This window comes from Megascapheus bottae, chromosome 7 (assembly GCF_031878675.1).
Source record: "Megascapheus bottae isolate mThoBot1 chromosome 7, mThoBot2.hap1, whole genome shotgun sequence".
Classification (NCBI taxonomy): Eukaryota; Metazoa; Chordata; class Mammalia; order Rodentia; family Geomyidae; genus Megascapheus; species Megascapheus bottae.
In genome coordinates, this window is record NC_143515.1 from 51540898 (window position 1) to 51566620 (window position 25723).

The 25723-nt window shown below is 40.1% G+C and overlaps 1 long non-coding RNA gene across 1 annotated transcript; it reads left to right on the plus strand.

The window, feature by feature from the left end:
- Positions 1–524: 524 nt before the first annotated feature.
- On the plus strand, positions 525–25353 carry LOC150060775 (uncharacterized). Its single transcript, XR_016536162.1, has 4 exons — positions 525–586; positions 8993–9057; positions 24665–24903; positions 25216–25353. It is a non-coding gene; the product is annotated as an uncharacterized LOC150060775 (long non-coding RNA).
- Positions 25354–25723: the final 370 nt, after the last annotated feature.

Genomic DNA, 25723 nt, shown 5'->3' on the forward strand with positions numbered 1-25723 from the left:
AAATATTTTTATAATTCGAAAGAGAGCCCTGTGGCTTATAGAGATGTCATGAGCACTCAGCCATGAGCCCCCACAGGCTGTTTCTGAGGAAACTGTAATTCTATCACTTGAGCCACATCCTAGCCCAGAATATGTTTTAAGTAGATTCCAGGGAAATTTAGGTTCACAAATTCTAAGAAACGTCCAGGTAGAACATATGGAGCCTCCTGTCACTGCTTGAACGGAATGGAAGCTGGGAGAGGGATATTTAAATTGTGTATGTAGTCTTCATTTCCTTGAATCCACATTGCGTTGTTGCTTTATAAATGGGGAAAAAAATCTTTCCTCCTTAGAAAAGGAGCCTGATCACTGGAATGGATCAAAAGGAAGAAGAGGGAAGTGAATCCCATCACAATGGGAAAGCATCCATCAAGCACGATCTACGGGGGACTACTGTGTGCTAGTCCTATTGTGTGTAAGCACAGCGCTGACATAGATTCCGCATGCTGCCTCATAAAAGCACTGGGCTAGCAATGTTCGGAAGATCTGGGCTCTGATCCAAACCTCGCTCCACGGCATCTGTCTAACCCATCGGAAGAACAAGCAGGTCAGATTAGAGGAGGACCCTAAGTCCCCACTCAGCTCTGAAGAGATGGGATTTTAATGATCCTGGCCTCAAAGCCTCTGTCTGACAGGGTGAAGAGATTTTTCAATGATTACACATGAAACAGAGAGCAACTCAGGACAGGATGTGATTAAGGGCTGAGTTGCGCGAGGACTTGGCAGCACCCCGGGCACTGAAGTCTGGAAGCCGTGTGCCAAGGGCAAGAGAGTTTGGAGCCTCTGCAAACTCCTCCCCGCTGGCTCACAGAGCCCCTTATGGGAGAGTCGGGGGGAGAGGGGGTGAAGCCTGCACTTTCTGCCCGGGCCACTAGGTGTCGCTGTCATGATGTGAAATCTCAAGCAGGCGGGGAGGCTGGCGGAGCCGACCTTGGGAACCCCAGTGGGGCAGAGATAGCGCTGGCCCCCAACCCTGGAGAGTGTGGAGATCAGGGCCTGGCAGGAGTCAGTGCCCTGTACCCTGCACTCTGCCGGGGTGGGCTCTGATGGCCTGGACGCAGAGACCCGTGAGCAGGTCAGCAGACCCCACACCCCAAGGCTTATTATTATTTGTATTATTATTTGTAAAGTTGTTGTACAGAGGCATTATCATATCATGAGACAGGTAATAAGTACTTCTTATTTTTATTCTTTTGGACATTGTCACCCCTTCCTTGGCTTTCCCCCAGTTTCCCTCCCATCTCTACCCACAAATTACATAGGTCATTTTCCACATAATGTATACTGAAAAGCGTGATTGCATCTGTTCAGCCTTCTTTCCTTCCTTTCAGCATCTTCCTACCAAACCCTTTAGTTTGTTTTTAACAAGGTCACACAGATTTTACCCAATCTGGCTTTGGTCTGCAATCCTTCTATCTTGTCTCCAGAGTACCTGAGGTTATGTGCATGTTACACTACCCTCGGCCTTTTTAATCTCTTAATGTCTAACACTTTGTTAACATAAGAATTCATACCACAGTTTGCTCCATAGTCCCTTTTTTTTTTGTCCTAAACTCAGGGCCTGGACACTGTCCCTGAGCTCATTTGCTCAAGGCTTTGAACACACACTTTGAGCCACAGTGCCACTTCCAGTTGTCTGGTGGTTCTCATGGACTTTCCTGCCTGCCTGGACTGCCTTTGAACAGTGATCCTCAGATCTCAGCCTCCTGACTAGCTAGGATTACAGGCAGAAGCCATTAGTTTCTGACTCCATAGTCTTTTTGTTGTTGTTCCATAACAGTTTTCCTAGTTTATCCGACTTTGGGGGAAGATAAGTAAGACAAATTTTCATAGCTTCCTAAAGTTTTTTTTTTACTTTCTATTATTAGTTCATAGTATTTCATATTATCTGTGCCGTATTATCCCTAAACCCAAGTCCTGCAGCTACACAGGAAAGAATAGGATTAATTTTTCCTACATGAGTCAGGAAAATTAGTAATGGTAGGCTATTGAGCCATTACAGGATGGGACATCCTTCTACTTGAGATATATAGATAGATAGATAGATAGATAGATAGATAGATAGATAGATAGATAGATATATCAAGTAGTCATGTCCAAAATGATGGATTGAAAAGAAACTGACTGGAAGCAAGATACCTTCCAGGAGGGTTTTGTTTTTTGTTGTTTTTTGCTAGTCTTAAGGCTTGAACTCAGGGCCTAGGCATTGTCGTTGGGCTTTCTCAAGGCTAGCACTCTACCACTTGAGCCACAGCACCATTTCTGGCTTTTTCTGTGTATATGGTACTGAGGAATCAAATCCAGGGCTTCGTGTATGTTAGGCATGCACTCTACCACTAGGTCATACTCCTGGCCCTTGTCTTAGTTTTTTGTTTTTTGTTTTTTTTGCCGGTCCTGGGCTTGAGTTCAGGGCCTGAGCACTGTCCTTGGACTTTCTCAAGGCTAGAGCTCTACCACTTGAGCCTCAGCACCACTTCCAGCTTTAGTCTATGTATGTGGTACCGAGGAATCCAACCTGGGTCTTCATGCACACTAGGCAAGCACTCTACCACTAGCCCCCCCCCCCCCCCCAGGTAGTTTTTGTAGTGATCCATCCATGTATGTATCTGACTAAGGGTCAGATCAAAAGCAATGTTTACTGGGCATGTATCCTGAAGGTATTTAGATAACAATCAGACCTCCTGCAGAACTGGGTGTAAAGAGATGTTTGGATGTAGTAGAAAGTAATTTTATGATAAGAAAAAAAAACAACAGCATAAGCTTTTCAGATTTCTCTAGGCATGTTAATTTTTTTCACTAATTTTATTGTTTATGGATATTTCCAGTTAATACACATTCTCTCTCTTTTTTCATTTTAGAAGTTTTTTTTTTTAGTCTGGTCATCTGGGTATTCATATTTTAAACCAAAAAAATAACAAGACTAGATGTTTGAAATGTACATTTCACTGTTTCCTTATGTCAGAATCCAGAGCTTTTGCCCCTATAGTCATTGACTCAGGAAAGAACCTTTTAATTTCTCAAGGACATGGCATAAAATGAGCTCTCAGAATTCTGCAAGTAAGAAAATGTACCGAGAGTGAGGACCCAGCTCCTCTTCCGATTCCCTATTGTTCATGGATTTCCAGGTTTTTAATCCATTCATATTCTCTGGCTTATACATTGCTAGGCTTTTCAATTTTCTCTCCTTTTGTGTGCAAAAAATTAAAATCACTAGTTCATTTGTCCTCTCCTTTTTGTCCTTATGTCCTTCCATCCCAGGTAGTGACAGAAATCATCTTCTCATCTGGCAGAAATCGGTGTGGTACTCTAAGTTTATCTCCTCTCTGACCCATTGAGCTACGCTTGTTCAGCAAGTCCAGTTGCCATATTCTTCATAGCTTCGGGATACATGTGCACCAGCACTGCCTTAGTAATTTTGGACTTTACTCACTCACACTTGGAACATTATAAAAGCTACCTGACACTATCTTGTCTCTAGTCTATTCCTTTCCAACCTGCTGTGTTGTACAGGGCTACTTGACTTTTTGTTCTGGAAAGGTGTCTGTCTTGTGCTGGCTGGATATTCTACCGTTATTAGCTCTCCTAATTTTGCTAAGGAGGGTCAACTCCTTAGCAAAACAGATTCCTCTCTTCTCTGTGCAGCTGTAATGACTTGTGTATTATGGCACAGAACACTTGATTCCTTTCATAGTAAATTCTATTTATTTTGTATTTGACTCCCACTAAATTGTAAACTTCCTTAAGTCGGGTCCCAATCATGGCTTATTTAGCTTGTCATACTTAGGTCCTAGCACAGAACTTACAAAAAAGACAAATGCTTGCTTTAAATAATGAATGAGTAATGAGTTACACAGATGTATGTTTTATATTCATTTATATGGCTCTAGGCTTATATTGTCTATATATGGATATTTCCATGTTCATATGGGTATAAGTAATACATATTATAGTGTATTATATGTGGTATATACATATAGTACATGAACTGTTATAGTTTGGGATTAATTCACTTCATGATATTTCAGATAAATTTAATTTTAGTAAATATGATGAGTAACTTGATAAACCCACTTGAGAAATATTTATTAATATATTGCTGATAAAAGTTGAATACTTGCCAAATAGTATTAATGATCCATGGTTTCTTGAAAACAGCCGATCAATCAATTAAAATATAAGAAATTCAGGCCGGGCATGGTGGCTCATGCCTGTAATCCTAGCTACTCAAGAGGCTGAGATCTGAGGATCAAGGTTCAAAGCCAGCCCAGGCACAATAGGACCTGAGACTCTTATCTGCAATTAACCTCTAGAAAATGGGAAGTGGGGCTTGGCTCAAGGATAGGGTGGTAGCCTTGAGCAGAAGAGCTCAGGGACAGTGCCCGGGCCAAGTTCATACCCCATGCCCCACAAAAAAAAAAAAAAAAAAGAAAGAAAGAAAGAAAGAAAGAAAGAAAGAAAAAGAAATTCAGCAAACTTACAAAGATATTACTTTTAACAAATTCAGATTGGAAGGAAAAAGATAAGGAGTGAGATGAGGGTGGTCTTGTATTCTATTGACCTTCACTTGCCATTTTTAGAACTCCTTATGTCCTGTGTAGATTCAATCTTCCCTTTAGTATTTAACTGCCCCCCCCCATCTGAAAAACTTCTTTGAATATATTTTGTATTTCAGGCTTTACAAATGAATTCTCTCAGATTTTGTGTGTCAGAAATCAGAAGTGGAGATGTGGCTCAAATGGTAGAGCCTTGAGCACAAAAGCCAAGTGAGAACAGAAGGCCTTGAGGTCAAGCACCAGTTGCATATCTCTCTCTCTCTCTCTCTCTCTCTCTCTCTCTCTCTCTCTCTCTCTCTCTCTCTCTCTCTCTCCCTCCCTCCCTCCCTCCCTCCCTCCCTCCCTCCCTCCCTCCCTCCCTCTCTCTCTCTCTCTCTCTCTCTCTCTCTTCCTTCCTCTTTTCCTCTCTCCTTCCCTCTCTCCCTCCCTTCCATTCTCTCTTTCCCTCCCTCCCCCCCCCTCTCTCTCTCTCACACACACACACACACACACACACACACACACACACACACACACGAGACTTATTTTATCTTAATTTTTGAGAATTTTTCAGGCACAAGATTCTGAGATGACTTTTTTCTTTTAGTATTTTGAAGATATTACTCTATTGTCTTCTCGCTTACATTGTTTCCTAAGAGAAGTCCTGCGTCATCCTTATCTTTGTTCCACCGTATGCAGTGTGTGTGTGTGTGTGTGTGTGTGTGTGTCTGTGTGTCTGTGTGTCTGTGTGTCTGTGTCTGTGTCTGTGTCTGTGTCTGTGTTTGGTATCCTACTTCTTATTTTAATTCCTTCTCTACTTTCTGGATTTTCTCTTCATATTTGATTTTCAGTTGTTTCACTACAATGTGTTTAGATTATTTTTTCTTATTTTATTGTTGGGGTGATGTAGAGAGGGGTCACAGTTACAGTACTTCTTGAACACTGTTACCCCTTCCCACATGTTTCCCACTTCCCCCACCTCCACCCTAATGTGTTTAGATTCTTTCCCCTATTCCTGATTTGAGTTTCTCTGAATTTCTTGAATTTGTGACTTGTTTTTTCCCACCAATCTTGGAAACTCTTCAAATTTCTGTTCTGTATTTCTTCTTACTTAATTATAGATTTATTAGATTGTTTGAAAGTGCCCTACAGGTCTTGCATGATACATTTTCCTTTATAATGTACTCTTTTCTCTGCACTTTAGCTTAGTGTTTATTCACTCCTGCTAGCTTCACTCTGCTGATAAGGCTGGTGAAGTTCTTTATCACAGATGGCTTTTTAAAAACGCTAACACTCCCGCTTGACTCCTTTCATAGTCTTTTCTCCACTGAATTTCTCCATCAACTCATGTCTCTTATCTGCTATCTTAGACTCCTTCAAACAGCACTCATAGTCATTTCAGTTTACTGCTTGATCATTCGAGTGTGTGTGCGTGTGTGTGTGTGTGTGTGTGTGTGTGCTATTTTTAACTGAATGTTGCATGTATACTGGCAAAACAATAGCAAAGACTGATGCAAGTAGCAATTACTCCTAGAAATGGACACATACTTTTTCATTGCGAAGCTACTGTGCAGAAAATTTGATCTATCTAATATGTAGTTAAGCTTGGTTTAGATTTTACTGTTGCTAGAGTCACCTTTGGAACACCAGAATATTTAAATCACAGTAGTGGTCAGCTGCTGTTTTCTTGTCTTTGGTGTATGGTCCCAGCCACTAGAGGATTCTTCTTAGCACCTCCTTCCCAGTTCTCTTTCTAGGCTCTCGCTGCTAATCCTATCCTAGTCCAGCCTCAGTCTTCAGCAGGCTTTCTGTGCCTAGACCTCAAGGTTGGATCTTCCCTTGTATTCTTTGCTTCTCACCTACTAGAAGTCCTTGTTATCTAGTAGTTATCCTGGGCAAGAGAGTTTCCTGCCTCACTGCAGATGCTGAATAAATCAAAGAAGGATATAGAACCTAACTAGGTTTTCGGCCCTTTTTGAGGAGCAGCTTCATTATTTATTGATTGACTTACTTAATATTTCTCCTCTCAGAAAGAATAACTTCCATGTTGCCTAGGGCTGGATTACAAAAATATTTTATCAAAGGTGGGAAAACTCCAAAACAAGCATTGGTGGTTGTGTCCTCTGCTGATCAAGCACAGAAGAAGCCAATGTGAATGTTCCTAGAATTGGTAGAAACCTTTTTGTTAGTTTGTTGTCTTTTGGGGGACAGGGGTGCTGATATTAGGGCTTGAACTTAAAGCTGTGTGTGTGAACATGTGTATGTGTGTACATGTGTGTGTGTGTACATGTGTATATGTGTGTATGTGTATGGCTTACATGGAGGGCCTAGGTGATACCTTTGAGCTTTCTTTACCCATTTGAACCACAGATCCACTTCTTACTTTTTGATGACTAATTGGAGATAAGAGTCTCACAAACTTTCCTGCCTGAGCTGACTTTGAACCAAGAGTATCAGACTGCAGCCTCATGAGTAGCCAGGATTACAGATGTGAACCACTGGCACACACAACTCAATTTTAAAACCTTAAAAAAGATATTGCATGTACCAAAAAAAAAATAAGTGCTGCAGGAAATGAATGTAGGAGAATGTTTGTGATAAATTGGTGGAAAAAGAAGGTGGGAGACGTTTTACATATTTATCATTTTTCTTTTTAGGTGTGGGTATTTTTAGTAGTGAAGGAACTATAAGTGCTTAATTTGGGAGGGGGGAGAAGAGTCCATTCTCAACCTTAAAGTATTTCAGATAAGTACAGTATGAAAGAGCTAGACTTTTTGGACCTAAGCAAATGAGGCAGAGAATGTAATCAGTTCACCGTGGAAAGGGATGGAGATGGAGAAAGGCTTGGAAGACCAGTGTAGATCACGCTGAGATAGTATTAGTTACTAGTGATTGGAGGAGGTGGCAGACAGGACAGGAAAGTGAAATGGAGCAAGTAAAGGTGTGATGTAATGTACCAAACAACAAACTTTGAGCCCTTTGAGTGTGGTCCAAGGGTAGAGCGATGGGGTAATATCGGTAGGACTGAGCGCATCTGGGGTGAGCTTGTGAAGTTTGTGTTATTGTTTTGACATTTGTCGGTGCCAGTGCTCAAGAGGATTGCAGTTTGATCCCAGTCCAGAAAAATTTAGCAAGACCTCCTGCTCAACAAACAAGCCAGATATGGTGGTTTACTCCTATCTGCAATCCCAGCTATGCAAGAAGGATAGGGAGGAGGATCGCAGTCCAAAGCTAGCCCAGGCAAAGCCAAGACCTCATCTGAAAAAAAAAAAAAAAACCTAAATAACTAAAACAAAAAGTGTTGGAGCCATGGCATACGTGGTAGAACATGCCAAGGGCAAAGCCTTGAGTTCAGATCATTATACCATGAAAAGTAATAGCAAGTAAACTAAGAGAATTCTGTTCTCAGGCTCATGGTTTCCCCCTTGTTATACAAAATGCAGTAGGACTAAGCACATGAAAGAGATAAAGTACACACAGTATTTCCACACATATATACACAACTCATACTTGCATTCATATTTCTAAGTGTGCCTCCACATATCCCCAAAACTAAGATGTCATTATAGTATCGCCGAGGCAATACTTGCTGGGGAAACCCCAGTTTTGTTTTCAATTTCGAGCTTCATGTAAGATCATCTGAGGAGAAGCCTTCCCCTTCCTGTGTCCTCTTCCTTCCCACTGGCCAAGTTGGCTCCAGGTCTGAGGCACTCTATGTAGGAAGCCTGAGTTAACACGTGGAACCCAGAGACAAACAGGAAAGATTCCTCAATGCTCAACTGAATTCCAGAGGCCTTCTCTTTCCAATACTAACAGATGAGTAGACCAGGAAAGGGAATGTCATGCCCTCACCCCTCCCTTTTTCCCTGGCTCCTTCCTGTAATCATCTCCCCTTCTTTTCCCAATGCCTGCCAGGGAAGCAGCGCCCCTGTGGGATTCCCCAGTGGGAATCTTTTCTCCTCCCTCCTTCATTGTCATGGTCTTTGAGCCAACCAAAGCTTAACCAAAATTTAAATAACTTGTTTCTCAAAAGCCACAATGCAGACCTTTGATGAACTGGGCTCAAACTGAAATCTTCCTCAGTATGGGCACACACACACAAAATGTCAAAACAATAACACAAACAGAAACTTCATAAGATCTTTCCCAACAAGACAGGAAGTCACAGCCCAGAGAGCAAGGAAAGATCACTACTCAGTAGTGACCAGAACAAGAAACAGAATCAGTAAAGCCAGCTGGGCCAGTTCCCTTGAGTCCAATTCTTGAATCCAATTCTTCCTATCACTAAACTCTGAATTACAACTTTTCCATTTGTTCTCTTTTTTACCTTCTCTGTCTGGCTCCCTAAATATGACATGGAACAAACTGACATATTTTGAGGTCTGGCTGGGTCTTTAAATATGCTTCATGTTTCCTCCTAGATTAACGCCAGGGCAATGTTCAGTCTTGTTGGTTTTTCCAAGAAATTCGCTCATGTCCAGCACTGGTGAGTTTAGAAGAACTGGCATTAGCTTTGGTGGAACCATAAGAAGAGAATCATATTGTAGCTCTCTACTCGATTTCCCCTCACCCTCTGCCCACCCCACTGTGTGCCATCATGCTCTCCAACTCCCTCTTATTAATAAGACAACACAGCTCTCCTCTCGCTCTGAAGCTGTTAAATGAACTGACATCCAGAGGCTAGATAAGGTGGTAGGAGGGCAGGGAGAGACGAAGTGAGTTGGGTGGAAATTCTAGACCATATGTAAGACTCTCTAGATGCTTAGAAAAACATAACCCTCACCATGAACATAACACCTTCTATTTAAAAAACAGTGGTATTATCAATAGCCGACCTCCTCATTCCCATCAGGAGTATGTACATATGAAATGTAAATGCTTGTTTTGTTCAGAATGAATGTTGCCACTCGTGCGTGCACGTGTGTGTGTGTGTGTGTGTGTGTGTGTGTGTGTGTGTTCAGAGTGAATGTGGTTGCTCACACTAGCCCAAACAAAGGGATTACTGGAAACCCTGATGTCTTTAATTCCTGAGGGCTCCTAGATTCCCCTGGGAAAACACTTCTTTTTCTGGAATTGCAGATTTCTACTCTGCTAGCTTCTGTCTTCCTAGTTTTCGAACCTATTATTCTTCTCCCTGGGCCCTGCCTAATCTTAAAGCCTTATGAGTTGTGTAGCCGCTGTTACATTTCCCTGAAGTGGAGGAGATCCTGGTCTCTCATTCAGGCTTAGAACTTTTACAGCTCTGGTCATTAACTTGGGTACTATTAAAATAATTGAACCTCCTTTTCTCTTAATGTCATAAAGGTTTATTCACTCAGATGGCTACTCCTTAGTATTGGCACACAAAAGTATCTCTTAATCTATAATCTTTTTTTTTTTTTTTTGCCAGTCCTGGGTTTGAGCTCAGGGCCTGAGCACTGTCCTTGGACTTTCACAAGGCTAGAGCTTTACCACTTGAGCCTCAGCACCACTTCTGGCTTTTTTCTATGTATGTGGTACCGAGGAATCAAATCCGGGTCTTCATGCATGCTAGGCAAGCACTTTAACCACTAAGCCAAACTCCCGGCCTTAATCTATAATCTTTACTCCTTGCCCTAGGACCATGTTCCACAGCCTTAGTTTCCGTCTCTGTCCAGAGTTTCCTGTGCATGCATTTGCATAAGAACTCTGTATAATGGGAGAATGTAAATGTGGGAGGTTTTTCTTGGCCAGTCTTGGGCCTTGAACTCAGGGCCTGAGCACTGTCCTTGGCTTTCTCAAGGCTAGAGCTCCACACTTGAGCCACAGCACCATTTCTGGCTTTTTCTATGTATATGTGGTACCGAGAAATGGAACCCAGGTCTTCGTGCATGCTAGGCAAGCTCTCTACCACTAGGCCAAAATCCTGGCCAATGTGGGAGATTTTAAAGCAAAGTATGGTGATATACACTTTTAATTCCAGTACTTGGAAAGCAGAGGTATATAAATCATGAGATTGGGGTCAGCTGGGCTAAACAGCAGAGCCACTACAATAGGAAAACAAAACAAAAAAACTATTTCCTCTCCAGCCTGATATCCTAGGAAATTGTTATCCAAAAGAATGTATTACAAATCCTATATGTGCCTTCAAGTATTTCAAGAATTTATGTGCAAATAATGCTCTCAGTGGTGTTCTGGTCACACGAATACAAAATAAACGTAGACATGTTGAGTGTAAACTTCCCAGCCGAGCTTTTAAGGCCCTCTGTAATCTGCCCCACCATTCCATCTAGTCCTGTCTCCCCACTGACATTCCCCATATCATGTTATTGACATGACTATGGTTAGCCTCTATTGACTCTGGCCAATGAGTCTCTCTCTTCCCTTTGCTGTGTGAAGCTCCTCCTCCTCCTGCCCTCCAGCAGTCTCCATTGCTCATTTGTCAGGGACTCCTTCCCTGAGCTTGTCTTTTCAGAATAACATCCATGTTCTTCAGTACACTTGTCTCCTATCTACGTGATCAAGCCTAACACAGAGTCCATGGAACATACCAAAATTACTTTTTAGTGCTTAATATACTGTTGCACTTAGTTTTTATGCCATTTTATTTAGACCTCTAGTTAGACTGAAAACTCTTCTAAAATAGAGTCTGGTTATTTATTTATTTACTTTTTGGTCTCCCATACTACTTAACACAAGTATTACTAAGTTATGGCATGCTTGGCAAAAATTGTAGAGAAGTTGGAAGATTGATCAGCTCTTTTGCATGTCCAGTTTCACTTGATCGTCACTCTAAGGACATGGTGGCACAGGCCTGTAACCCCAGCACTTGGGAGATGGAGGTATGAGGTTTGAGGCCAGCCTAGGCTACATAGCAAGTAAGATATTATCTCAAAAACAAAGCAAGACAAAAAAAAGCAGGGAGTTGGTGGCTCACCCCTGTAACCCTAGCTACTCAGGAGGCTGAGATCTGAGGATCAAGGTTCAAAGCCAGCTAGCCCAGGCATGAAAGTCCATAAGACTCCTCTGTGTGTGTGTCTGTGTGTGTTTACCAAGGAATCAAACCCAGGGCTTCATGCATGCTAGGCAAGCACTCTACAGCAAGGCCACACTCCTGGCTCTTGTGAGACTCTTACCTCCAACCAGAAAACTGGAAGTGGTGCTGGCTCAAATTGGAAGAGCCTTGAGTTAACGAGCTCAGGAACAGCACCAGGCCCTGAGTTCAAGCCTCATAACCGACAACAACAACAACAACAACAAAACCATGCAGACAGAAAAACCAATCTAAACAAAATCACCATTACCTAGTTAAATGGTCAGTGTGACACTCACATGGTCGATGCTCAGATGATTTGATTGATTTGTTAGCAGTTACATAGCAGAAAACTGCCACAGCCCTGCTTTCTAAATTCACGGTAACCCTCTGCAGTGGCAAAAAACAGCTGTCACCCAACAACAGGTGTCACCCTATGTTTTTTGTTTGTTTGTTTGTTTTTTGCCAGTCCTGGGCTTGAGCTCAGGGCTTGAGCACTGTCCTTGGACTTTCTCAAGGCTAGAGCTCTACCACTTGAGCCTCCGCACCACTTCTGGCTTTTTGCTACATATGTGGTACCGAGGAAGCGAACCCGGATCATTTTTACATACTAGGCAAGCACTCTACCAGTAGGCGAAACTCCCGGCCGTGTCACCCTATGTTTTTGTATTGGAAATCTCATGAGTTCATGTGCAGAGAGGTAATTAGATCATGAGCAGCTTCCTTTTAATGCTATTATTGTGGGAGTCAATCCGTTATCACCGCAGTGAGCTCCTGATAAGAGGAAGAGTTGTCTCTTTACTGCCCCTTCTATTTTGCATGGATACCTGCACATGGCTCCTCACATTCTATCAAGCAGCAAGAAGACACTTTGCAGTCCCTGAACCTTGAGTTCAGGGACTTCCTAGCCTCTAGAACTATAAGAAACAAATCTCTGTTCTTTATAAATTATCCAGTCTCCAGTATTCAAAGTAGCACAAAGTGAACTGAGGCAGTAATGATCATATTACGTCACTAACCAGCTGTACCGCTCCATTCCCCTCCGAATCAGAATGGATCTAGGTTCTGTTTTGCTTGGATTTTTGTGCTTGATATTCTCCAGGAGGCTGATAGACATCTAGTCCTGCCATGCACAAGAGCAAGGATTTAGGAATGACTTCTCACACCAGGCCACACAAAGGGAGCTCTCTTTTCTGTCCCTCTGGGAAGGATTCCAAGGTGAGGCATTCCTTTACTTGGTCTCCTGACTGCCTCTTTGCCTGGTGGCTCCCTACTTGGCACTTCCTCTTGCCAGAAAAGAAAAAAGGAGTACAGACTTCTTTCATATTTGTGAATGAACTTCAGTAATAGCAGTGTCTGTAAGTAAACTTTTGTGGGTTTTTTTTTTTTACTCCAAAAATCCAGTGATACTAGTTCAGAACTTTGAGCTACACATAGCCTTCTACTCTCAATGCCCCACACCCATTAAGAGAAGTATTATTAAAAACAGCAGCTACTGGGCGTGCTTAGAAACGACTCTTCTCAAGTAAATAACTTGGAATGTTTTTATTTTAGAATATCAAAGGGAGTCTGGACCACATTATGGCTAATTGACTACATATTTTCATGAGTAGAAATGAAGCTGTATTTTAGTTAGAAGGATACCAACCACAATGTCTTTAATGCTAGTTACCAGCATTTTAAAACGAAGAGGAGGAGGAAAAGGGGAGAGACAGAGACAAAGACAGAGACAGAGAGATGAAGAGAGAATTGTAAACTAGATTTTAGCCTGATTTAAATCTTAGCTATAGTTCTAGAACTAGAAGAGAATGGGAAATGTAGCGCAGACATTTTGGCCTGATTACAGTAATTGCAACCATGCTGCAATAACCCTATGTTGTGTAGATCTACTCTGATAAACATTCTTATGGACAATTCTCTCCCTCTCCTTTTTACTCTCATTTTCCCTCTCTTTTTCCCTTCCCCTTTCTCTCTTCCTCCTTCCCTCCTTCTTTCTCTCTTCTCTTTACTAATGAGAAGTAGTTCAAAGTAGGGTAGCTTGCTAGAAAACAATGAAGTCTGAAAGCTGAGCGTACTTGAACTGCAGAGCCGTTCTTGAAGCTAAGAAGCACTTATAACAAAGTTGATCTGACTCTTCATGATTTGTATAATTGCTTTGTGCTACATGGTAATTAGGCTTAATAAGCATTATTTATTTTACAACCTAACCAATCATTTCTGGGCTTAACTAGGGGAGGGAGTCTGAGTAGGGGGATGGGTAGAGTGTTCCTTTGAGGTCTTCTTTCAGCTCGCAGGATTTCAGGGGGAGGGGCTGCAATTGAAGCCACACCTAGCACCCCATTCTCCCAGGCTGGTCCCCTCCATGTTTATTTTGCTGGTGAGTAAATCACTCAACTGCAGGCTTCTAAAACTAAGCTGTGGGTGGCCTTGATTAACTGCTCCAAGAGGAAAAAGAAGAGAAAGAAAAACCTTGATTATCCAGAACCCATGGAAAATGAATCTTTTCTTGCAGTGGAAATTTCCCAGATAACTCAGAACTTTCTTTTTCTTCCTCTTCCTCTTCTTCTTCTTCTTCCTCCTCCTCTTTTTTCTCCTCTCCTTCCTCCTCCTCCTCCTTTTTCCCCTAAGCTTTTCATTTTAACCATCTCAAATGGAAATCTTCATCAGATATATCACATAATCTTCCTGGGTTGGAGATAATTAAAAATTTTATACGTTGAGTTAAAAAAAAAAGGATTGTTTATTACATTGCCTGCTAATGGGAGGATGACCTCAGAGGTTACTGAGGCATGCAACAATTTATTGCTATATGAAGTGGCACACACATATTATCTACATAATATTTGTGGTATACATTCTGTCTCTCTCTCTCTCTCTCTCTCTCTCTCTCTCTCTCTCTCTCTCTTTCTCTCTCTCTCTCTCTCTCCATATATATATAATTAGAATAGCAATACTCATTAGAATAGCTAAGGTATCCACACATGGTAGAAAGGCAAACAGGCTCTGAGGGGCATGGGGCCAGAAAATAGAACTTTTATGCATCCTATCACTTTTCTATTCTTGCCAAATTTCTGTAGAGGGAGTTTTTCAGAAAGCTAATTCTGAAGAGGTGAGAGATTCTTGTTGTCATTTCAATAAGGCCGACTCACACTCAGGAGGAGACACGGTGGGGGCAGTATAGCTCAGTGGTAGAGTGCGTGCTACCAAGTGTGAAGCCTTCAGCACTAAAAACAAATTCAGATGGAAGGTAAGGTAAGATACAAACCTCCATTCATGGAATATATGATAAAAGCAATTCTATTTTTCTGTTGACAAAGTAATCAAACATGCCAATTTTCACAATAGTTAAATCTTACAGATAAGCATAATATGAAAAGTCTTTTATTTTCTACTTCTCCCACAGAAGTATATCAATGTTTTTTTTGTATTGACATTTTAACATATTATAGTTTTTAAAAATATGCATTTAGAGCTGACCCTGAATTCAAGCCCCTTGATGGACAAAAATAATTTTACAGCTGGGTGCCAGTGTCTTACACCTATCATCCTAGCTATCCAGGAAACTGAGATCCAAGGATCACAGTTCAAAACCAGCCTAGGCAGAAAGTCTGTGACATTCTTATCTCCAACTGACCACACACACACACTCACCAAAAAAAAAAAAAAAAAAAAAAAAAATCCAGAAATGGAGCTGTGACTCAAGTCATAGAGAGCTAGCCTTGAGGGGAAAAAAAAGCTCAGGGACAGTACCTAGTGCCCAGACCCTAAGTTCAAGCCCCATGACTATTATACTAGGATCTGCCTATACCTTTTAACTAGACCTCTTAATTTACTAATTTATAGTAAATATTTCATGAATGAGTCTACTTTTAGTTACGTTATTGGTTTTACCGAAGTATTCTATTAAAGTACTATAATTTATTTAACAAGTTCTCTGCTGATGGATATTTGTAGAGTGTCCAGTTTTGTAGCATTAAAATCAACAGTGAGGAGTAGGCGTGGTGAAGATCTCTGAAATCCCAGTACACAAGAGGCTCAGCAAGGAAGATCATGAATTCAAGGTTAGCCTGCGATGTATTGAGGGCTTCTGGGTGTTTGTCACTATAACAAAACAAATTAACTGGAGAGAAGATTTATTTTGGCTCAAAGTTTCAAAGATTAAAGTCTATCACAGTAAGGAGGGGATGGTGGAACAGTAATGTTCATGTTATGATAGTCAGAAAGAGACCCCAGTCCACTGGGTGGACCCCAGTCTACATGTTATATCCAGGGCATAGCTTTCTCTACTAGTGAGTGCTCTCTGGAAGCCACTGCACAGACAGACCCAGAGGTGTGCTTTACGAATCTCTTGGACGTTTCTAAGTCCAGTCAAATGGATAATCAAGATTAATAATATTATTCTGTCTCAAAAAGAAAATAAAAGAAGCAATGAAATTTAATACTTTTAAATATGTATAATTAAGTATTAGACAGAAGAGGAAGAGGAAGATAGTAGATTAGATACATCCAATATATTGCAAGGAGTCAGGTAACATAGAGAAACTATTTTCTTTAAAATATATATTACATATATATATATATATATATATTAAGCTGGGCTCTGGTAACTCATGCCCAAAATCCTATCTACTAAAAAGGCTGAGATCTGACGATCGTAGCTTGAAACCTGCTCAGGCAGGAAAGTCCATGAGCCTTTTATCACCAATAAATCACTTAGAAAAAGCCAGAAATGGAGCTATATCTCAGGAGGTAGAGTGAGAAAAAGAAGCTCAGGGATAGCACCCAGACCCTGGATTCAGACCCAGGATTCCCCCCCACCCTCCCCACTTCAGACCACACAAATTAATTTTTTATTAAAAGATTTTTATTAACTGGCATATGAATTTAAGTACAAAATTAAAATTAAGCTGATATTATAGATACATATCAATCTATATAATATATCAATATGTCTGTAGAGTATATATCCTGTTATAGATTTATATGTCTATGTAATTATATTTATTTCTCCAAGATCATGTCAATGACCTTGAGTACCTGAATATTGAGTCATCACTTTTGTTTGGATCTAATATCCACATATCAAGAAGACCATGTGCCTTTTGTTCCTTGACTTACTTATCTCATTCAACATGATTTGCTCTAGTTTCATACACTTCCCAGCAAATGCCCCATTATTTTATCTTGTCCGGTGGCTATGTAGAATTCCATTGTATATATGTACCACATTTTTTGTATCCATTCATCTGTAGTAGGGCATCTGGATTGTTTCCATCACTTGGCTCTTGTGAATAGTGCAGAGATGAACATGGCTGAGCAGGTGTCCTTATCATATCCTGGGTTATGATGCTCAGAGTAGATGCCTAGGAGTGGTATGGCTGGGTCATAGGGAAGGCCTATTTTCAGTTTTTTGAGGAACCTACAAACTGCCTTCCAGAGAGGTTGTATTAGTTTACATTCCCACCAGTAGTGCTTTAGGGTTCCTCTTTCTCTACAACCCTGCCAGCAACTGTCGTCATCTGAGTTCAGAGTATTGGCCATTTTGATTGGGTAAGGTGGTATCTTAGGGTTGTTTTTATTTGCATTTCCTTTATGACCATGGATGATGAGCATTTTTTCATGTTTGTCATTTTAACCTCTTCTTTTGACAGGTGTCTCTTTAGTTCCCTTGCCCATTTAGTGATTCATTTGTTGAGTTTGGGGGGGTATTAGTTTCTTGAGTTCCCTGTAGATTTTGGTTATTAAGCAATTGTCTGATGTATTATTGGTAAATATCTTTTCCCAGTTGGTTGGCTGTCTTTCTACCTTAGTATCTATGCCTTTGTCTGTGCAGAAACCTTCATTTTTAGCTAGTCCCATTTGTCCATTCTTTCTCCAATCTGTTGTGACCCTGGGACTCTGTTTGCCTGTGCCTATGAGTTCCATTGTCTCTCCTACTCTGTTGCGTAGCAGGCTCAGAGTTTCAGTCTGATATTGAGATCTTTGATCCATTTTGAGTTAATGTTTGTGCATGGCAACAGGCTGGAATCAATTTTTAGTTTTCTGCACGTGGCTGCCCAGTATTCCTGGAACCAATAATTGAAGAGGCTTTGTTTATTCCACAGTATATATCTGGCTCCTTTGTCAAATATAAGATGACTATAGGTATGAGGTTTTATTTCTGGATTTTCTATTTTGTTCCATTGATCTTCTGGTCTGTTTTTGTGCCAATACCAAGCTGTTTTTGTTATTATGACTCTATAATAGAGTTCAAAGTCTGGTATTGTAATACCACCTGCATTGCTCCACACAAATTAATTTTTGGAAGTGCTTGCATGTGAACTTAGGCCTCACACTTGCGAAGCTATGTTCCTAGTCGTAGGAGAGACCACATTCTGGAGAGAAAGGAAAACAGCATCAAGAATCACAAAAGGGATGGCAAAACAATAGAAAAGCACGGGAAACAGGCAACATGGAAAACAGCAAACAGCTCTAAGCCCTCAAGACAAGCAAAGGAGTCTGAAAATGCCCGAAATATTTCAGGAAGTTGAAATATATAGATGGAAAATGGTAAGGAGAAGTGATTATAGAGGGGAGGAGAGTTTGATGTGATTCTGAAGAGAAGTTTAAGTCGCCACTGCTCTAACTGCAAAGGATGTGGTGATTGGAGGCTCCATCCTTTTTGTGAGGCACAAGTGTCATGGCCTGAGCATTATAGAATCAACAAAACACCAAACCTAGGCTGGCAGAGTATGTGGTCTCTTGGGCCTGCCTCCAGGCTGCATGTGCTAGCTACAGTGGGCTGAGGGCCCTGAGTTCACACCCTCCAAATCATATATCCACAGCCTCTCTCTCCAAAATGTAGGTGAACTGTTTGAAAGCATGTAAGCCCACCTCTGGTATTTCCTGTCAAGTTAGACTAGGGACCACGAGGCCAGGTCTGACAAGATATATGAGCTTTTTATTCTTTTCTTTTTATTAAAGAATTTATTAACATTGACTTTCACATCATATTTCAAATGACGTGTTTAACAAATGAGTATTTGTCGGGGTCCTTCATTCCCAGTCCCTCTTGAGGAGGGATGGGAAAAACACACCCCAACCAGTTCAAGCCGCGAGAGGAGAGGGCCCACCGTCCTCCCACACTCAGCCTTGCTTCTCCGGAGCATGAACAGACACCACGCTGCTTCATCAAGGCAGGAATTTCTCTCTCTAAAACTCCCCTCCTTATATTGGGTGCGGGAGCCTATCAGCACAACAGGAGGGCAGGATAAAGAGGTCCACTTGTTTACCCCTACTACAGGTCTCAGCAGAAAGTTATTAGAATGGCGTTACTCGGCCCCCAACAAGTATTCAAGAAGGGAATCTCTATATACAATCACTGGCACTTAGTTTTTAGAACTTAATCAAAATTAGGCTAAGGGTTTGTATATCATAGATACATATTAATTAATTAATTAATTTTTTTTGCCAGTCTTGGGCTTGGGCTCAGGGACTGAGCACTGTCCTTGGACTTTCTCAAGGCTAGCACTCTACCACTTGAGCCTCAGCATCATTTCCAGCTTTTTTCTATGTATATGGTACTGAGGAATCGAACCCGGGTATTCATGCATGCTAGGCAAGCACTCTACCACTAGGTCAAACTCCCAGCATACATATTAATTTATGAAATAAAACACTATGTCTATAGAGTCATAAGTTTTTATGTCTATGTAGCTATGTTTATATTTCCAATACCATGTCCATAGCATTGGGTAAGGAACTATCCTTATTTGCAGATAATACATACTTAAAGACCTCAAAAATTATCAGATCTGATATGCTTTTTGAAAAGTATCAGTATATAAAATCAACATACAAAATTAGTAGCTTTCTATTTGCTAACAGTAAACAAATTGAAAAGGAAATCAAGAAAACAATTCTATTCACAATTACCTCCAAAGAAACCCTAGGAATAAACCTAGCAAAGGAGATAAAAAAGATTTTTAACATGAAAACTATAAAACATAGAAGAAAGAAATTGAAGAAAGCACTAGAAGATAGAAATACCTTCCATGTTCATGGATTATGAGAATTAACATTGTAAAACAGTTATACTGTGAGATTTACAAATTTATAGATTCAATGCAATCTTCATCAACATTCCAGTGTTGTTTTTCATTGAAATAGAACAACCCATCCTAAAATCCATGTGGAAGTACAAAAGGCTCTAAATAGCCAAAGCAATCTGAGAAAGAATGATGACAATACTGGACTTCAAAGTCATAGTAACAAAAGTAGCTTGGTACTTGCCCAGACACAAATTCTAATAGACTAGACTAGAATAGAAGACCCAGAAATAAGCCCATACAGCTATAACCATCTGATTTTCAAAAACTGTGCCAAAACATATGTTGGAGAAAAGACAGTCTCTTCAACAAATGGTGCTAGAAAAACTGGATATCTGTATGTAGAAGACTAGAACTAGATTCCTAATTCTCACCGTATATAAAAATTAATTCAAAATGGATTATCGATCTAAGTGTAAGATCTGAAATGTTGAAACTACTGAAAGAAAACATAGAGAAAATTCATGAAGATACAGGCATAAGTAGGACTCTGCTCAGAAAAACAAAAGCAATGATTAAAAATTAGATCTTGTTAAGCTTAAAACCCTCTGCATATCAAAGGAAATAATTACAAGAATCAGGAGACAATATACAGCATGAGAGAATTTCTTTGCCAGCTATTCACTGAATAAAGAACTAATATGCAGAATATCCAGAGCTCCAGAAACAAAATACCAAAAGAATAAATACTCCAATAATAAATGGAAAAGTGAATCGAACACCTATTGTGTTCTCAAAAAATACAAATGACCAATAAATACCTGAAGAAATGCTCAACCTCATTAACCATAAAGGAAATGTAAATAGAAATTACACTGAGATTACATTTCACCCCAGTCAGAATGGAACTCATCAAGGAAACAAACAAATGCTGGTAAGAATAGGGAACACACACACACACACACACACACACACACACACACATTGCTGGTTGAAATACAAATCAATGCAGGTCATTTGGAAATTAGTATGAAGATTCATAAAAAACTAAAAATCAACCTACTTTATGACTTTGCTATACCACTCTTAGACATGTATCCAAAGGAATGTAAGTTAACATACAATACAAATACATGCAACCTATTTTTATAGCAACATTATTCACAATAGCCAATCTATGGCATCAACCTAGATTGGTTGAATGAATAAAGAAAATGTGATAAACATACACAATGGAGTATTATTCGGCCATAAAGAATGAGATCATGTCATTGGCAGGAAAATGGGTGAAACTGGAAATCATTGCATTAAATGAAATAAACCAGACTACCCTTTATTTTTGTCATAGAAGCTTATTGTTATATGTAATTATTGTCCCTAGAACTGAGGAATTTTCATAATTACAAAAGTCTCAGTTGCCTAAAGGTTATGTATGTGTGTGTGTGTGTGTGTGCGTGCGTGTGTATACTGTAAGCCTGCCTTATTTGTGAATTTATCCCACTTTTTTGACCAAGTATGGTAAAAAAAAAAACTTTATAACAATTTTTTTTTTTTGCCAGTCCTGGGCTTGAGCTCAGGGCCTGAGCACTGTCCTTGGACTTTCTCAAGACTAGAGCTCTACCACTAGAGCCTCAACACCACTTCTGGCTTTTTTTTTTCTATGTATGTGGTGCCAAGGAATTGAACCCGGGTCTTCATGCATGCAAGGCAAGCACTTTAACCTCTAGGCCAAACTCCCGGCCCCTTTATAACAATTTTTAAATCAAAAGAAATTCCAAAAAACCAAACATTTTAAATCCCCCTATGCACATTTTGAAGCCCAGTTGCTGTGGAGAAGCTCTTAGTCAGTCCCACATTGTTGTCAGTTGTGTTTGAATCTCTGTGTGATGTGCTGAATATTTCCTTGCTCTTAATTTTGTGAAGATATTACTGTCCCAGAGCAAATAGTGCCTCCCTAAAAGTGAGAGAAAAGTTATTATATTTCTTGAAAGCTCCAAAGGGAGTATATTATACCTAATTTGAGTGATAAAGTGAAATTTTTAGATTTGTTGAAAGGTAGAATGTCCTTAGTGGAAGTTGGATGGTATTAGGGGAAAAATGAATCAACCAACCACACTTGTCAAAATAAAGCACAGAAAATAAGATCTAGTTTTGGGTGTGTAAGTATTAACATGTACATGTGGTAGATATAAATTGGAACAATCTTCAGAGTACTGAACCTGAGGTATCTTGAGCATTTGTGGTTTTTAACTGGTAGTTTTCATGGATCCATATACCCACAAATACCAAGGGTCCGCAGTCTCCACATGTTCTTCCAATTTCAATTATGGCTTTATTTGTATATTTAATTTTTCATCCCCTTGAAATATTTTTAGTGTAAGAATAAAGTGATCATCCACTATTCTTTTTCAAACAGCTATCAATTGTTACAAGACCATTTATTGAATTATTTTTTCCTCATACTGGAAATGATATCCATATTCTGTGCTACATGATGTATAATTTGTAACCTTTTTGAAGGTCCATTTCTGGGCCATTCGTTCATTCCATTGCCCTGCCACTGTCCTACTGAGCTATAACGGCAATGTGATAGTTTCTATAAATTGGTAATACACCCTTATACCTACTAGTGTTTGTTTCCCTTTTCCATAGTTTTACTGACTAATCTCACAAGTTTTTCCCTCTAGAATATTATCTATATTTTATCACATTCTTATTATGATAGGATTTCGCCAGGTGCTCGTGCCTGTAATCCTAGCTACTCAGGAGGCAGAGAACTGAAGATTACAGTTTGAAGCAGACCAGGCAGAAAAGTCTATAAGGCTCTTATCTCCAATAAAGTAATCAGAAAAAAACACTGTGGTACAAGTGATAGAGTGATAGCCCTGAGCACAGCAAGGCTTGGGGACAGAGCCTGGGCTCTGAAGTCAAGCCTTTAATTCAAGCCCCAGGACCAAAAAAAAAAAAAAAAAAAAGATATGATTTGTGGTGCCCAGGCTTGTATTGAACTTCTGTGCTCAAGCAACCGTCTACCTCTGCCTCCTTAAAAGCTGAGACTACAGGTACATGTTACTACACTTGGCCTTTTATTATTTATTTTATTTTATTTGTGGGTTATGGGTTTGAACTTGGGCTCAGTGCTGTCCCTGAGCTCTTCAGCTCAAGGCTACAGCCCTTCCCTTGACCCAAGCCCCATTTCCCACTTTCTAGAGGTTAATTGGAGATAAGAGTCTCAGGTCTTTTTGTGCCTGGGCTGGCTTTCAACTTTGATTCTCAGATCTCAGCCTCCTGAGTAGCTGGGATTACAGGTGTGAGCCATGGCACCCACCTGGTTTAAACTTGGTTTTTTATTGGTCCTCTTATCCAATTGGAATGACTAGGTTTGTTTTCTAAAGATGGATTATAGCAGTGATAGTGGACATTCTGGCTTTATTCCTGATTTTAATGTAGTCATTTTCACTGTTTAAATCAAGACTTGGAATACATATGCCTATTATATTGTGAAGGTATGCTTTTGAGTATGTGGCAGAACTGGGGTTTTAATTCAGGGCTTCAAGCTTGCTCAGCTTGTTTACTCAGCTGGTACTCTTCCACTTGAGCCATGCCTCCAGCCTAGCTTTATATAAGCTAGTTATTTTGGAGATGGACTATCACAATCTTTTCTTCCTAGGGTGGCTTTCAACTATGGTTCTCTGGGTTTCAGCTTCCTAAGTCACTAGAATTATAAATAAGAGCCATCAGTGCCCAGCTGTAAGTATTCTTATATTCCTATTTTGGCATGGTCATTAAGAACATTTTTAAAGAACATTTTATATAATGGCTATATGTGACCCACTTCTTAGATATGGGACCTGATGCAAGATTCTTAACTTTGATAAGTACTATCATAATGAGGATGATAGATAGTACCTCTCTCACTGGATAGTAGAAAGGGTTCAATAAGAAAATAGAATACCAAGTATGTCAGGTATGCCCTTTACATAATATGGACAAAATAAATGCTATTTTTTGTTAGTACTATTGTTTTACTATGAATGGATGTTCAAATTTATTCTATTCATTTTCTCTGTCTTTTAAGGTAACTGTGGCTTGTTTCCGCTTTGATTATTCATATAGTGAATTATACTAATAGATTTTCTGAAACTAAATCATGCTGAAATAAGTCCAAATTTGTCACAATGTATTTTTAATGGGCTACCACCGCATTCTATTTGTTAATATTTTGATTAGGATGCTTACATGCTTCAATGCAAGATTTCTCTTGTGTTTGTGTGGATCGGGGGACACAGACGGTTAAGGCCTGTGTGTGAGGTACTATATCTATAGTTGTTCAGCATGGGACGTATGTGTGGACAGGGTGTGTGTACGGTGTGAATTGGTGTGTTGTCTGTGATGATGATGTGTATGGAAGATAAGACAAATTTATATTTGTGAAGTGTAGTAAATGTGATGTGTGGATATGGTATATAGTGCTTATGCAATGTTTCTATGTATTTGTGCAGTGTATGGACCGTGTATATGTGAAAGGCAATTCTTTTATGTATGTGCAATAGCTATGAAATTTGGTACCCAAGTTATATTGGCTTTGTGCAATGAGTGAAGGGGTTCTCCTTTATGTGTTAAATGAGTTTGATTCCAATAGAGTCATTCCTTCCTTAGAGATTTAAAATTAGTAACTTGTTGAAATATCTGAGTCTTAAGTTGTCCCTAGCAGCAATGACAATTTCTCCCATGGATTGGTTTTGAAAATTCTCAGAGGCAATTTTGGCAGGAATTTCTTTGAAAACCATCCACTCATTTTCATTTGATAGAAAATTAGAAATGGCTGCTTTGGGTATGATATCAAATAATAGCGTAATATACTAAATCGCTTTCTTCACACTTAGTATGACAAGAAAAGGGTTAAGAAGAATTAAGAAGCCATTCTGGCACCAAGAATGCTGTAAATATGGTCAACACTGTATCTTCTTTGACAAATAAAAATGGAAAAATATGATTTTTTTTTTACCATGACTAGGCAAGTAGAAAATAATCATCCACAAAGTACATGTGATCAGTAGACTAAATCCTTCCAGATACCGTGGCTCTTGAGGAAACACTGAAAGAAGTCCTCAGGGGCTGAGGCACTCAGATGTGCCTGCATAGGACAGACATAAGTACAAGCTGCCAAAGGCCTGGAGCCTGAAAGGCTACTCAGGAAGAAAGGCTGAATGGAGCTTAGAAGGAAGAAAGGACTTGAGAAGATTGACAGCATCTCAGGCAGGATCCAAAATGCAGTGGTGACAGCCTACCTGCTGTGTGGAAAGAATTTCAGGTACCAGACCAGTAAGACTTGGGTGCTATCTTTCAGAATTGAGAGGACCTCCTGTCCTTGCTGGAGGCTTATCCATGTTTGTTCCTCCTTCTCCCTGCCTGGACTTGAGAAAGGGAAGTTAGGTTGGTGTGCTTAGTATGGCCTGGCAGGTATAGAGTCCAGACACCTTCTGGCCCCACAGGAGTGATAAGCCATTTTCTTCATGCTGCTTCCTTGGCTGAAGTTTTCTGTGAGTATAGAATGCTCTGCTTTTGTACTCATATCCAGAAGTACCACTCTTTGATGCTATTTTCTGTTTCCCCATCGCTATAGAGCCTGGAGGAACTCTGAGCAGAGGGCAGGAAGAGGAGAATTCTTCATTCCCTTGAGGAGCTTTCAGAGAAGAGATGGATTCCCACCCTCAATATTGACTGTCAGATGTTGATATTGGATAATTTTGGCAATGCTATTTGGTCAATATTAATTAGTAACATTAATCACGAATACTGATTCATTATCAACAATAATAAATTATTAATACTTGATTCTTTTTTTGTTGGGAGAGATGGTTTCTGATCCTGGACCTCAAGGGAAAAGTAAAATGAAGCAGGTTTTAGTTGGCTAACTTGGCGTTCATTTGGAGTTGTGAGAACTACAGGAGATGTCACACTTGAAGAAATGGTTCCTAGAGGTGAGGTCCTGCAGAAGATGCTCACAACAATATGTGATGGTTAATTTTATGCCAACATGACTGGGTCACTGACAGCACAATACTGAGCTGGGGCTCCTTTTCCAGTCTCATTGCTATGTGTTTTTCTAGATAGTATACAAAAAGATGTAT